The sequence below is a fragment of the Gorilla gorilla genome, chromosome 10 (genome assembly GCF_029281585.2).
Source record: "Gorilla gorilla gorilla isolate KB3781 chromosome 10, NHGRI_mGorGor1-v2.1_pri, whole genome shotgun sequence".
In the NCBI taxonomy this organism is placed as follows: Eukaryota; Metazoa; Chordata; class Mammalia; order Primates; family Hominidae; genus Gorilla; species Gorilla gorilla.
The window spans coordinates 24,187,806-24,204,094 of NC_073234.2; the positions used below are offsets into that span (position 1 = coordinate 24,187,806).

The 16,289-nt window shown below is 40.4% G+C and overlaps 1 long non-coding RNA gene across 1 annotated transcript; it reads left to right on the forward strand.

Annotated features, from left to right (window-relative positions):
- The first annotated feature begins 14,751 nt into the window (after positions 1-14,751).
- LOC129525936 (uncharacterized) lies at positions 14,752-16,010 on the forward strand. Its single transcript, XR_008670509.2, has 2 exons — positions 14,752-14,935; positions 15,445-16,010. It is a non-coding gene; the product is annotated as an uncharacterized lncRNA (long non-coding RNA).
- The last annotated feature ends 279 nt before the right edge of the window (positions 16,011-16,289 follow it).

Below are 16,289 nucleotides of genomic sequence, written 5' to 3' on the forward strand. Positions count from 1 at the left end.
ATCCCAGCTACTCAGGAGGCTGATGCAGGAGAATGCCGTGAACCTGGGCAGGCGGAGGTTGCAGTGAGCCAAGATCGCCCCACTGCACTCCCGCCTGAGCGACGGAGCGAGACTCCGTCTCAAAAAAAAAAAATAAAAAATGCAAACTCCATGAAGGCAGGATTGTTTTATTGTTGTGGTTGCTTACTCTGCTCTAGTTCCAATGCCTAGAACAAAGTTACAATAATAACTAGTGTTTGTATAGCATTTACTATGTGCTTTGTAACTAGGATGATTATGTAATTTATATTTCTAAGTGGGGCACTTTTGAGAGTGAAGAGAAGGCTCTATTAATAATTATGCCAGAATGATGGAAATAATGAAGACTGTTCCAAGCCAGCTCGGATGCATGGCCACTCTGTGTGTAACTATTCTAGGTGTTTTACATGTATTTCCTCATTTAATCTTCATTACAACACTTGAGGTAGTTACTGTTGTTATTCCCATTTTACAGATAAGGAAACTGCAGCATAGACAGATTAAATAATTTAGTTAAGGTCACACAAGTAGTATTTGGGGAAGCCAGGATTTGAGTCCAGGAAGTCAGGGTTCAGTGCTCATGATTATCCTGATATAGAATAAAATATGTGTAGCTGAAAAGAATGAACCAGACATATCCTCTCTGATATTCTCTGTTGTTTCAAGTTCTCTCTATCAGGATATTCTGAAAAGGGGTTATTCACTCTTTTCCTCCATAAAGAATAGCGTAACTACATGACTCATTAATAGCTCTGTCCAGATGAAAGAAAAATCTGAGAGCGATTTGGAGCTTAATGTGAAATGGTGTACTCACAATAGATTCATATATTAGCTCATTCAAATAAATCTATTCTAGGTATGGGTAAATATAAAAGCAGATACAAATTAATTGAAAGCAATTTTATGTTTAGCATACCAAACAGTTAGCTTTTCATTGAGGACTGCTCAGGCCTCAAACTCTCTATGTTTTGGGGTTGCTATCTGCCTCATGATGCAAAGTGGAGGGTTTGACTTCCGGGAGGACAAAGTCATTTTCTCCTCTGAGAAAGCCTCCTACATAGTTGCCTTGTGATTTTCTAGGAATAGGAGGGCAGGGAGTGAGGCCTCATGAGTCTGGGCTTTCGGCTGAGGTCGAGAGAGAAGACAGGGATGGTAACCAGAAAATTTAGAGTGGATGTAGTAACCTCCAGAACTCATTGCTGTCAACTCAACCTGGGCATCATGACAAGCAGAGAAGTGGATTCTTTAATAACAATAATAAAAAGAGTTCAACCCTCCCCCCCCCAGTCCCAAATACCAGATATTTAGATTATTCTGGATGATATTTTTACAATACTGACTAAAATTCTTCCCAACAAAATATAAGGTCCATTATATGTGGCACATTTCTAAGGACATAGTTATCTCAAGTATAGAATTGATGTGGAGAGAAAGGGGAGTGAGACAGAGTAAGGAAAATGTATTCCATTTTTCCACTATTAGAGCCTAACACAATCATTATCTCAAGATTATGAGTGATTTTCTCTGGAAATTTTTGAACTTTCTCAGGAAATTTTTGTTGGAAATTTTTTCTAGAAAATTTTGTTTCTCAGTCTGTCAATGTCCAGATATCTCAATAATGAAGATATTAATACCCACATTCATAGCATTGTTATTTTTTTGTTAACCATTACTCAAAATTATATTTGTCCAAGACCTTCAGAAAACATATGTCTGGCTCAGGAGAAAGCACATGACATTGATATTTAATATTTAATACACCAATAGACCACAAATTTTAAGCTTCCAACATTTTTACTTGAATTATGCTCAGGTATTTTCTAGAGCTTTGAAAGAACACGGAAACAAATACTAGACAACGGCTTAGTCCCTTCCCCTCACTTAGAGATCTTAGCAGAGGAAGTACAAATGAAAAAAAATACATCTTTGTGTGTCACTAGAGTTCCAAGTGAAGAGGGACAACATGGTAAATTTTGGAAGGTTCATGAATTTTGGAGTCAGACTTTCTGCATCCAGGCTATGCTGTCTAATTTGTTTTTCTCATTAATCCTCTCTTTCTTCACCTACAAAAATAATGATAAAACGTTTTTCATGACCTTAGTAAAGTGATCAAGATTAAAATAACCAAAGTACATATATATCCACATCAAGAACGTCCTGATAGGGTGCACTGGGAAGAGCACACAATCTGTGGCATCCTTCCCAACAGTGCTTGAGCTCAATCTATTGATGAGAAAACCTCAGACAACCCCACATTGAGGGGGCATTCTGCAAAATAACTGATGAGCACCTTTCAAAAGTGTCAGAGTCACAAAGACAAGGAAGAGCTAAGGAACCATCACAGGTTGGAAGAGACAAAGGAGACAGGACAACTAAATCCAAAGTGCAATCCTGGATTGGATCCTGAAGCTGAGAACTGATGGGAAAATTGGTGACATTCAAAAAAAGTTCCATATTTACTAGGAGTATCATACCAAGGATAATTCGTTCGTTTATTATTATGTACAATATGTAAAATATTATTATTTTATTATTATGTACGATATTAACATAAGGGAAAACTGCATAAAGGGCAGAAGGGAAGTCTGTGCTATTTTTGCAACTCTTTTATAACTCTAAAGTTATCTTTTCTAAAAAGCTTATTGTGGAGACTTTTAAAACAAAATATTCTGTTTTAAATCTGCAGTTTGATTTTTAATTTTGCTGCTCTTCATAGGCTCAGTTTGTTACATCAGTGAGCCTGAAAGGCTATTTTGTTTGCAGGAACTTGTCAGAGTTACTTTTTACTTCTTTTTAACTTTTCTAATTTATTCAGCCTCTTGGGCCAGGCAATTATTTGAACTGCCAGAGGTGTTGATCTTGTTGACAATCCAAAAACAAAATACAACTCCGTGGCTCAGAACTTTTCTAAAGTATCAGGTTTAATAAGGGCATTAACCAGCCCCTGGAGGTTTGCATGCTTCCAAACATATTTTTCACCTACTGCCTCGGTACTAATTGGAGGCAGGTGCACAGCCAGAGGCCATTAACTTCTCAAGGCCTGTAATTTCTGTTTGAGAGTGAAAGGAGAGAAAAGTAATAACAATATTAATGAATGAACACGAACTTTTTATCATAGCAATAAAAACAATACTGCCTTTAGGAGATGCCAACTTTGGCATCTGGCTTCAACGGGGTGTTAGGAGACCTGTTGCTCAGCATAATCAGAAAGTTGCTAAAGTTTGTTAGAGTAGCACCTGCCCCCGTCACTGTTCTCGTGGTCCACATCTGATGCTTCAACCAAGACCCTCTATCATACCGTGTCCATTTGTTTGCCAGGTACCCTCTAGCGCCGCCTCTGGTGGATCACCACAGTTAGCTCACCTTAAGAGATAACTGTTTCTTGTTACTATGTAACATCTGTCCTTCCTACTAACCTAACTCTACCTCCATGACCTCATATGAGGCATGATTTTGTTAGAAATTAACGAAGACTTCCTTTTATATTTTCAGCTATTATATTTTAGAGAAGTCTTTCAGACCAAGAGAAGTGGATTAGTGGTAGGATTAAATTCATCTGACAGGTGGATTGAGGCAACTCCACCCAGAAATTTTTTATTCTGCGGATGTCTATCCCAGGAATGCAAGAATTTGAATGTCCTATATTTATAAGGTTGTCATTGATTACCTGAAGATGAGCCTAATGACTTACCTGCTGAGCGGAACTTCCGAAATGTTTTGTTCAGTAAACATGAAGTTAAGTAGATTTTGTATAATTTATAATTACTCAGAAATCCAAGGATTTGGTTTTAGTTGTTAATATTGCCCAGATATTCCTAATTTATGTTTTTCAGTACTTAAAAAATAGAGGACCAGATGTTTTAAGATAAATTATCTAATAAGTAACCAAGACACACGCAGTTCTGCGGAGAGTTTCTGGACTTTTTAGACCCTTAGAAAACTGAGTGCAATATACTCCAAAGGTTACAATTATAGATAGATAAGAAAACTTTTGTTCATCAGGTTTGAACTCATCATTTTGATAATAATATAAATATAAAATAAAATATAAAATAAATATAAAATAAAAAATAACTGATTTGGCCAGGTGTGATGGCTCACGCCTGTAATCCCAGCACTTTGAGAGGCCGAGGTGGGTGGGTCACCTGAGGTCAGGAGTTCGAGACCAGCCTGGCCAACATGGTGAAACTTCATCTCTACTAAAACTACAAAAATTAGCCAGGCGTCGTGGCGGGCACCTGTAATCCTGGCTACTTGGGAGACTGAGGCCAGAGAATTGCTTGAAACTGGGAGGCGGAGGTTGCAGTGAGCCGAGATCGCATCACTGCACTGCAGCCTGGGCAACAAAAGCAAAACCCCATCTCAAAAAAAAAAAGAATAACTAATTTAACCTAATCACGCATTTAATTTGTGGTCCAGATATAGCTAGAATCCATAACTCTAGATGGTCAAGTGTGCTTTCCACTGTAGTGTGCTATTTTTTTTTTAACCAATAAAATAGTTCTATGAAATGAACTAATCAGAGCCTGAAGCTCAAGACAATGGTCTGAGGTCCTGGAGTCTGAGTCATAGATCAGGAATTTGCTGAGCAAGCAACCTAAATAGTGAGATAAAGAAAATTCAGAAATTAAATTGAGTAAACAGACCAACACTGATGACTGATAGAGAAAGCTGCCCTGCTTCTTCCCTCAGTGGATATTTTTGGGGACCATTTGCTATAGCAATGTGGCGGCCCCCATAGAGGCAGAGTAAGTATAGCAGGTGCCTCGCCTGAGCAGGCAGGTGCCTGAGCAGGAGGAGTAAGGCCTTCAGCACATCTCCACAGATGGGGACAAGTCCCTGCAAAAACACTTTCTTTGAGCCTAATGACCTCCCTGCATCCTTAGGCATCATGTGGCATCATTTCCTGCCACTGAGTCATAGCCACTTGTGTCCACGGAGTCTGCAGGGCGGTGCAGGAATGTGGCTGGCCACATAAAGAAGGAGTACATTAATGTTGCTGGATTTGGAGATCTATTTATTAAATGCTCACTTGTTCCAGAATATTTTGTCACTGGATGAGGAAAGACTATTATGACAAATAATGAAGATTATTTATTAGAACTTACTCTGTGCTAAGCACTCTTCAAAATACTCTACAGGTAGTGGCATACACGGTTGGCCTATGCAAGAACCTTTTTCATTTCCATTTCTTCTTTGTTAGCACAGCCTCCCTTCTAAGAAAGAGGCTAAAAAGGCCACGTACATCCATTCACAGCCTCCTTTGTATGAATGACCATGTGACATAGCACATCATAAGAATTAGCACTCACACTTAACATGCGTCTGGCACTGTTCTAAGCGCTCTGTCACATATATACATACATATGTAATCAATCTTCATACCAGCTCTTGATGTGGATACTATTATTCCCATTTTATAAGTGAGAAATTAACATATAGTGAGGCTTAAGTAACTTGCCCTGGTCACATAGTCAGTCAGTGGTGGAGCCAGGATTCTATTTCAGACAATGCAGCTCTAGAATCCCAGCTTGGAGCTAGCACAATGTTGACTCTCAGGAAGGAGAAAAAAGGGGAAGATTTGTTGGTAGGAATTCTGGAAAAGGGTTTTCTCTCTGCCCAAAACAGAAAGATGTAAGAGAAGGCTGCTGTCCTCCTTACTTCTTAGTTTTTAAGACTGAAGTGTTGCAGGTGTGACATTTGAGGCCACAGCATCCTGCAACCATGCACGTGGCAGCACTCAGGACACAGGATGACGTTACAGTGGAAAGATGTGAAGCACTTGGATTCATTTGACATCAACGAACCACCCATCAAACTCTCAGGCCATCTTAAACTAACGTAATGTGAGATAAATGTTAACCGGTTTTTAACATTTATTTTTAAAGCCAATTTGGTTAGATATTCTGTTTTCTACAGCTAAAATTAGTTAAGAGATCATCTTCTGTTATTTAATCCTCAACCCAACCTTACCAAAAATGTATTTTTGTTATCCTTGTTTTACAAATAAGGGAGCTGAGGTCAAGAGTTTAATTTATGCAGCTGTTGATTGGCAAAGCCAGGATTCGAATAAAAACAGTCTTTAACCAGCATGCTATGCTACTTTCTGTCAATGTCTTCATTCAAAAACCACCAGGAACACATCTGTAGTTAAACAAGTTGTTTTTTTTGCAGTGAGGGAAAATGCATGCCATGGAGGACCTTGTGGTCCTTCATAAGAGGGTGTTAGAAATAATTTATTATAGGATTTGGGCTGATGTTAGGTAGTTTTGGAGAGGGTTTAAGCAAGCAGGGTTTTGTTCTGGATTGGATGCTGTGATGGTTAATATTATGTGTCGACTGAATTACATGCCCAGACAGCTGGTAAGTATTATTTTTGGTGTGTCTGTGCGGGTGTTTCTGGAGGAGATGACCTTTTCAATCAGTAGACTGAGTGGAGAAGATTACCCTCACCAATGTGAGTGGGCATTACCCAATCTGCTGAAGGCCCAGGTAGAACAAAAAGGTGGAAAAAGGAGGAATTTACTCTCTTTCTCCTTGAGATGGGGCTCCATCTTCTCCTGGCCGTGGAGCTTTGATTTCTTGGGCCTTTGGACTTGGAGACTCACACCAGCCTCCTCCTACCTCCCAGCCCTGGGGTTCTCAGGTCTTTAGCCTCGGACTGAGAGTACAGCATCAGCTTCCCTTGTTCTTAGGCCTTCAAACTCAGGCTGAACCACACCCCTGGCTTTCCTCATTCTTCAGCTTGCTGATGGGACTTTTCAGCCTCCATAATTATGTGAGTCAATTCCCCTAAAAAGTTTCCTTTTCTATATCTCTTTATATTCTATTGACTCTGCTTCTCTGGAGGGCCTTGACTAATGCAGATGCTATCAGGAAATGAGACTAATTCTACCATTGAGTATCTTGATAAATCTTTTCTAGAAGGAAGAATAACTACAAGAAGTCTGAAGCTTTATTTGGTAAAGAAACAACACTAACCCATAGTAGTCAGAATAGGAAGATGTGTGGTCATTTTGGTGGTTTGAAAAATGTTTATGCTTTTCTGCTTTTATTGTGTGTCCATGATTGCGAAGTAGTCTTGTTTTCATCTTCCTCCTTGTCTGAAGTTGGTGTTCTGTGAAATTTTTCTGCTGCACAGGACAAGGCCATGGAGAGGTCCTCTGAGTGTCAGGTTAGCTCCCAGATGTCAAGGGATGCTTTTCTCGTTCTTGTTTATCCATTTTCAGAAACTGAAGTTTTTTTCTTAAGGTGAGTTTTTTAAATACCATTTTAAGATGTTTTAAAATTTTGCTTTGCATTGGTACTTTTAATACATGTAGCGAACATCTTCCTAACAATGATATTCATTTTCATACTTTCTTAATCTGAATATGCTGAAAATAATTTGAGATTTCTTAATCACGTAGGGTCATTGTTGTAAAAGATGTTTTCTAAACACAGTTTAGAAATACAGTGCAATGGATACTGACATGTATATGACTGTTTTTCCTTGACTATTTAATTCCAGACTGAGATAGTTGTATATTTTGATTTCTCACTATTATCGGCTTTCTTTTCACTGATGTCACTTTTTGGTTTTTATATTTTTTTCCCTTCAACCTCTTTAGACCTGCTGTATCTAATCCACTGTGAACATGAAAACTGTAAGGCCAATTACATCTACATTTAACATTATGCTTGATTAGAGACCATAGACAAAGTTCATGGAGTTTGTAAGATTAAAAACAGTTATGAAGTTGGAGCATGGTACTGTAGGTAATGGATCCACTTTAAGAAATTTCTGTTTGAGGCGCAGTGGCTCATGCCGGTAATCCCAGCACTTTGGGAGGCTGAGGTGGGCAGATCATGAGGTCAGAAGATCGAGACAATCCTGGCTAAAACGGTGAAACCCCTTCTCTACTAAAAATACAAAAAATTAGCTGGGTGTGGTGGTGGGCGCCTGTAGTCTCAGCTACTTGGGAGGCTGAGGCAGGAGAATGGCGTGAACCTGGGAGACAGAGCTTGCAGTGAGCCAAGATCGCACCACTGCACTCCAGCCTGGGCGACAGAGTGAGACTCCATCTCAAAAAAAAAAAAAAGGAATTTCTGTTCGAGACCGGGTGCGGTGGCTCACACCTGCAATCCCAGCATTTGGGGAGGCTGAGGCAGGCAGATCACTTGAGATTGAGAGTTCGAGACCAGCCTGCCCAACATGGTGAACCCCATCTCTACTAAAAATACAAAAATTAGCTGGGCCTGGTGGCGCACGCCTGTAATCCCAGCTACCCTGGAGGCTGAGCCATGAGAATCACTTGAACCCAGGAGGTGGAGGTGCAGTGAGCCGAGATTGTGCCACTGCACTCCAGCCTGGAGGGCTTGCAGATGCACAAGAACCTTTTTATCTATACCCTGCTGTGAAAGAAGTTCATTAGACACATTTCTGGCCAAACCGTCTACAAAAGTAGCTGTTTGTACTGATTCAGTAATAGATGCTACAGCAACACTAGCAGGTGCTAGGATGACTATGGCTGAGACTTATAAAGGCTACAAGTGTAACTGTGAATCTCTTGTGTCTGACCTGGAACAAGGCACGTTCTAAGGTGTCAAGGGCAGAGGAACCTTGCCAATCATGTGTTAAACTGACTAGTAGGAAAGCCTCAGATTGTCTCCTCAATACCATGACATTAGGAATATTTAAATTAGATATAATTACAGATACAAGAGGCAAACCAAGCCTGTCCCTGCACTCAGGTCACAAAGTGGAGTTTTGGGGTGTAATAGAAATATTGGTTCCCATAAGGAAAACATATGGATGGGTAGTGCAAATCAGGCACTGATCAGTGTCATTATGGAAAACGGTCATAGTATAGTTGTGACTAGAATTATGATACGTCCCACACCAGATGTTAAGGGGGGTGCTGAGATGTCCCAGGTGCCATAAAGTGTCTTGGGGCGGGATGGACTCTACTTGGGGTCTGAGATATCCCATCCCCCCTTCAGCCCAAATTATAGGGGAATGTGACTTGGCTATGAAACTATCATTGATGCCATGATAGACGCAGACATCAGTACGATCGCCCTGCAAATGGCTGTGGGGGTTCCAGTCTAAAATGTTATAATTGCCTAACTGGAGGCTACGAGCCTGTTCCCCATGACAGACCTCCCAGCTAAAGTGGAATCCATTATTTTCCTGGCTTTGTTCTTTAACACAGGCAGGAATGTTTGGGAGAGTGGTACTGATTGCATTGCCAGTTTGAGGCTACCTGGAACTAAGGCTGTTAAGGCATTTCCTTTGCCATGATGTAGCCATAATTGTGTTTGGGCAGGTACACAGTAAGGGTTAGAACTTTTACAATTTGCATACAGTGGGAGGATAGCAGAGTGATATGTAGTGTTACCTGGCACCTTAGTCCCATGTGTGCTATTAATGAGGGACCCCCACTGTGGGTAAATCTATCCCTCCCAGCCAAGCAATTATGTTATTAGAGGCTGGGAAGCAGGTGTCTGCTCAGGTGGCAGGGCAAAAGAAAGCCGTATCTAAGATATGAGCCCAACAGAGTGTAGCAGGTACAGGTTAAAGACAAAGTGAGAGCATAAAAAGAATCAATACACTACGCAAGTTGTGATGTACAACAGAGAGCATAGCAAGGAACAAATTATCTGGAGTGAATGGTGTCTGTGTCCAGAGCAGGATTTGCTCGGCCTCCTGAGTTATCCTCTTCAGGATCACCTAGGTAATATCTGGGGCTTGTGTCATCCGAGGAAGCTGCATCATCCAGGGCTGTTGGTCCTGTAGGGTCATTTTCTTCATTTCTGGTACTGGGTTGGGTCCTAGCCACGCCACGGTATGGTTTGATGCATCGTGCTGGAATCCAGAGAGGACCCAAGGGGGTGTGAACACAAGCATATCCTCTCCTCAACGTTAACAATTCATTTGGACCACACCATATATTACTGTTTACGTCTTTCCATAAAACTGCAGGTTTTACATCTTGAGAGGTTTTAGCAAAGTGCTTTTCTACAGCTGATTAAAATTTATCATCTAAATTTTAAAAATTAAGGGTAAATAAGGCTTGTGCTAGTAGTGTTGCAGGGTCCTTACTCATACTCCCACTTTTTTGTTTTCTGAGCATATTTTTAAGGATGGAATGGATACATTTTACTATGGCCTGTCCTTGGGGGTTATACGGGATGCCTGTGGAATGTTGGATGTTCCGCGTGTGACAAAATTGTTGAAATTGTGAGCTGGCATAAGCCAGACCATTGTCAGTTTTATTTTTTGTGGGCCACCCCGTAAATGCAAAAGTTAAAAGAAGATGTTTAATGACATATCGGGTGGACTCTACAGGAAAGGCATGAGCGTTAATTGAGAATTGGTATCAATGGATACATGTACATATCTAAGTTTTCCAACTTCAGGGGTGTGTGTAACATCTGTTTGCCATAACTGATTAAGTTCTAGTCCTCTAGGGTTAATACCTGTTGAAGGAGAGGATGTACCTGTGAGCTGGCAATCTGGGCATTGTAGGATAATTTGTTTAGCTAGTCTCTGGGTAAAGTCGAAATTGTTTAGATAAGTTTCTCCAGGTTTGGTGAAAAAATTGATGTGATTGGGGGGCTTGGTCAAGCAGTGACGTCTTAACCTGTAGGTCTGATTGATCATCGCCATATGCCAATGGGCCAGGCAGTGAGCTGTGGGCTCGAATATGTGTGATAAAAATAGGATGTGTACGTCGATCTAGGAAATGCTGAAGTCAGAGAAAAAGTGCACACAGGGTGGGCTCCAGAGTGGACTTAATGAGGGCTGTGTAAAGGTTCTGCAATAAATTAAACAGAGTAAGCAGAGTCACTAACAATATTGATGGGCTGAGCAGAAAAATTTCCAAGGCCAATATTAAGGCTCCAACCTCAACTTTTTGAGTGCTAATAAATCCAGAATGAGTGAAGGAATTATGCCGTCTCCACCAGACAGCTGCTTTTCCATCTTTACCAGAGCCATCAATAAACAGTGTTAAAGCGTTAGGTATGGGGGATTGATCTATTTTTGTAGGCAAAAGCACAGAAGTACGAGATAAGAACTGAAGGAGTTTGTCAGCAGGAAGGGCATGCTTTATACGGCCTGTGTAATCAGAGAGTGCTATTTGCAGGTCCATAGATAAGGGCAATACTGCTTCAAATTGCTTTTTACTTAAAGGAATTCTGATGATATTAGGGTCATAACCTAGTAATAGATTGCCTTGTCTGCAGCCTAAATAGATGACTTTACTAACTAACTGGATATAGGGAGAGACTGTTTAGTCCCAGTATGTGAGCAAAAAACCCATTCTAGGACAGCCCTGGGGTCATCTCTCCTATTAACCCTGTAGAGGTGTGTTTAGTGGGAAAAACAAATAATTGAACTGAATACCATGGATCAATGCAATCTAGTTGCCTCTAAGAAATAGCTTGCTCTATCTCTTCAATTTCCCTTTGTGCTGCAGGAGTTAAATACCTAGAGAGTCTAGGGCAGCATGGCCTTTTAAGATAGACAACAGGTTCTGTAACTTATCAGTAGTTATGCCCAAGGTTGGGTGAAGCCAGTTAATATCACCTAGTCATTTCTGATAATCGTTCAAGGTATGTAAGTTGCCAGTATTTAATTTAACATTTTGGGGTCTTACTGACCGGGTAGTTAGTATATACCCAAGATATTTCCAAGGAGAGGAAATTTGTACTTTTTCAGGTGCTATGATTAAGCCTCTTAACTGTGTATTCCTTATGACAGAGGCACGTAACTTTGAAAGTACTGGCTCTGTTGGGGCTGCTAGTAAAATATCATCCATAAAATGAATAATCTTGCAATTAGGAAATTCTTTTCTACTGGGGAGCAAAGCCTGATTTACATGATACTGACACATGGTAGGACTGCTCAGCATTCCTTGGGGTAGCACTTTCCAATGAAATCGGTGAGCTGGCCTTTCATTATTGATAGCTGGTATTGTAAACACAAATTTTTCTCTGTCCTGTTCTGCAAGGGGAATAGTGTAAAAACAGTCTTTTAAGTGAATAACGATTATAGGCCAATCTCAAGGAATCGCTGCAGGGGAGGGGAGCCCCTACCGAAGGGGCCCCATAGGTTGCAAATTAGCATTGATAGCACGCAAGGCGTGCAAAAGTCTCCATTTACCAGACTTTTTGGGGATGACGAAAATGGGAGAATTCCAAGGGTTGTTTGACGGTTCTGTATGCCCGGCTTTTAATTGCTCCTCAACTAATTCATGGGCTCTTTGCAATTTCTCTCCCTTTAAAGGTCACTGTTCTACCCAAATAGGATTTTGAGAGAGCCACATCAGGGGTAGGGGAAAGATAATAACAATGGCCATTATTAGAAAGAGGTCTGCAGAGTGACCGCAATTAACCCTCTCGTAAATGGGCTAGTGGCACCACCTACTGGCCTGCAGGTCAAACTGCACAGCTTAATGTAAAACCTGCAGAGAAAAGTGCACCTGGCTATCTATAGAAGCAAAACCAAAAGACCCTACCCAACATTTCCACAGTCACACCCCCAGGGGAAGGGGAATAATAGTGGGGAAAAAAACCATCAAAATGAAAATAAATTTAAAAATAAGAAGTGTCAGCTTCCCCAAATGAGAAGAAACCAGAGTAAGGATTATTGCACCATGAAAAATCTGAATGCTGTGACACCACCTAAGGATCAATAGACCTTAACCAAGATGAACACTTAGAAATGACAGATGAAAAATACAAAGTATGGATTGCAAGGAAGCTCAGTGAGATCCAAGAGAAGCTTGAAAACCAACACAAAGAAACCATGAAAGCAATCCAGGAGATGGAGAGATAGATATCTAAAAAACAGAAGTTCTAAAAATGAAAAATTCACTTAAAGATTTTCAAAATATATTTGAAAGCTTTAATAATAGATTAGGTCAAGCAGAAGAAAGAATTTCAGAGCCTGAAGACTGCTCTTTCAAATTAACTCAGTCAAATAAAAATAAAGAAAAAAAGAATTTTTAAAAAATGAAAATTCAAGAAATATGGGATTATGTAAAGTGACCAAACCTATGACTTATAGGCATTCTTGGAAGAGAAGAAAAGATAAGCAACCTGGAAAGCATATTTAAAAGAATAATTCAGAAAAAATTATCTAATCTTACTAGAGAAGTAGACTTCCAGGTACAAGAAAGTCAGAAAATACCTTTAAGATACAAAATGCCACTGCACTCCAGCCTGGGCGACAGAGCAAGACTCTGTATCAAACAGAAACAAAAACAAAACAAAGATATGCTTGCAAAAATATGAAATGGCAGATGCACATGGTTATTTGCACCATTATTTTCAAAAGTCAAACTGGAGCCCCATCTGAATATTCATCAAATTCAGGACTGATGAGGCAGAGCAACACAATGGATTATTATGCAGATATACAAGAGAATGCGGAAGCTCTGTAAAGTAGGGTGTGAACTCCAGGACACAGGGTGAAGTGAAGAAAGCAAGGTGCAGAAATTGCACACAGTATGCCATCTTTTGTACTGGGGAAAGGAATACAAAGCAGCGGGGAAAGGAATGTGCATGCATGTATATGTAAATACAGTCATTAAAACTGAAAACTAAATGACACAAATAAGCCTAATTCCCTATCGAGTTGGCATTGCTGCCTCAACCACACAGAGGAAAGTAACTGACTTCAGAGCACAGTATCTTCACTGTATTTCTTCAGTATGATATACTCCAAAGACAAAAATACTGCATAGACATCTCAGTGTCACTTGAAGTGAAATAACATAAAAATGGGAACAGACTCCTGCTGCTGCTCCAGAAAGATGAACATGAGAAAGGGACCGTTATCTCTAATGTTTTCTCCTGTAGAAAATGCAGGGAATAGCTTAAATAGAAGTTCAGCTTTGGGAGCTGATAATTGAGTGAGAGGCTTCTTCTTTGATTGCCCTGGGAAGAAATCTTCATTTTTGGTTTGCAAGACCATGAAAACGAGACAATAAATACAACAAATGAAATACTTTACACTCAAAAAATATTTTTAAAAAAACAGACAAAATATAGAAAACAAGTATAAGTAACATATTCAAAGAGACATTAAACGACATTTTATTAATTTTAAAAGCCATAGATTATAGAAATAAAAATTTGCCCTATGAAACTTCTGTCCTAAGGGTCGGCCCAAGTCCAGGACCTGTCTGGGAATTGTGGACATATCGGTAGGACAAGGGCAAGGATTGTCATCTCGCTCAGCACCTGTTTCCACGAACGATGAGAATAACCCATCTCTCCTGTTTTAAGTGTGATTTGTCATATACACCAATAGGCATCTTGGCTCAACATACGAAAGCCCCTTTCCACAGAGACAGCTGCCTCCAGCCTGAAGAAGTTGCCACAGGAGGTAGAAGGAGGTCCCTTGCCCACGCCTGGGAGACCCAGCCAGAGTGGACAGGGAGGCGGCCCGGGCCGGGGTGCCAGACTCAGCAAATAAACACAGCACTCCCAGGTAACCCTGAATTTCAGATAACCAACGAATAACTTTGTATGATACTATGTTTGTACTCAAAAGTAACTCGTTTATCTGAAATTCAAAGTTGACGGCGCATGTGGTACTGTATTGCATCTGGCAACGCTCCACCTTGGTTTTCCTACCCGGGTTTGTGGAAGGGGTTCCCCCTGCCCCGCAGGTGCCGCTCCGAGGAGGTTGAGGAGGAGGAGCCGGGCACTGACTGGGGACCCAGGTGAGTCTAGCAACTGACAAGGCCCAACCGTCAAAACCGCCTCAGTGATGCGCTGGTCCAAAGCACGCACTTAACGCTCAATCCTGGTGTCGCGTCCCGTTGCCAGGCAACGAAGGCAAGCGCTGCAAAGACGAAGGGGAGCGCCCAAGGATGAGGAACATTCCAAGACACTGAGTGATTTGCTGAAAATCACACATCTAGTAAGTGGCAGACTCAGATAAGGAAACTGCAGCATCGACAGATTAAATAATTTAGTTAAGGTCACAAAAGTAGTATTTGGGGAAGCCGGGATTTGAGTCCAGGAAGTCAGGGTTCAATGCTCATGATTATCCTGATATAGAATAAAATATTTGTAGCTGAAAAGAATGAACCAGACATATCCTCTCTGATATTCTCTGTTGTTTCAAGTTCTCTCTATCAGGATATTCTGAAAAGGGGTTATTCATTCTTTTCCTCCATAAAGAATAGCGTAACTACATGACTCATTAATAGCTCTGTCCAGATGAAAGAAAAATCTGAGAGCGATTTGGAGCTTAATGTGAAATGGTGTACTCACAATAGATTCATACATTAGGATGGAAGGGTGTGCGAGATCATTTCTCCTGGATAGACAGACCCCCACTTCTGGGGGGGGGTGGGTCACTCCTTGATTGAAAAAGAATGTTGCTAATTATACTCATGTTTGTCTTATGTTATTTACTAATTCTAGGATGCAAAGCCAGAATGCGAGCAGTGACCACCACACTTGACAAATCTGTTGTTGCACACATTTGTACTCTTCAATCAACAAAACCTGATGCAAAAAACAGAAAAGGGGGAGATGTACATGCATTTTCCCTCACTGCAAAAAAAAACACAACTTGTTTAACTACAGGTGTATTCCTGGTGGTTTTTGAATGAAGACATTGACAGAAAGTAACATAGCATGCTGGTTAAAGACTGTTTTTATTCGAATCCTGGCTTTGCCAATCAACAGCTGCATAAATTAAACTCTCGACCTCAGCTCCCTTATTTGTAAAACAAGAATAACAAAAATACATTTTTATAAGGTTGGGTTGAAGGTTAAATGAAATAACTGAAGATTATCTCTTCACTAATTTTAGCTGTAGAAAACAGAAGCCAATCGAAAGAGCTCCCAGTCCAAAGCTGGAACAACTTGAACAACAAAATAAATAATGTAGCATTGGATTACAAACCAACCATGAAACAAATATCCATGAGTCTATACTGATGTCAATAAATGAATAAATGAATAAATGTGGGAAAATAGACAAATCTCCTTTCTCATACAGAAGGATTCCAAATAATTTGTGTAGATATTTCACTTTTAACTTGTTCTGTGGCTATGCATTAAGTCAGGATTTCCTTTCTTGCATAAGGAGGACAAGGAAGTTTATTGGACAGCATGTCAGTTCTCTTCACTCCATGTAACAACAAAATGAGGAAATTATGAAATGGTAAGCATCAACACAAATAGGCTGGCCATGGGGAAATAGGAGAGTTTTTTTAAAATGTTGTTTCGTTTTGTTGGACCAAATGTCTCTAGTTTCTTCA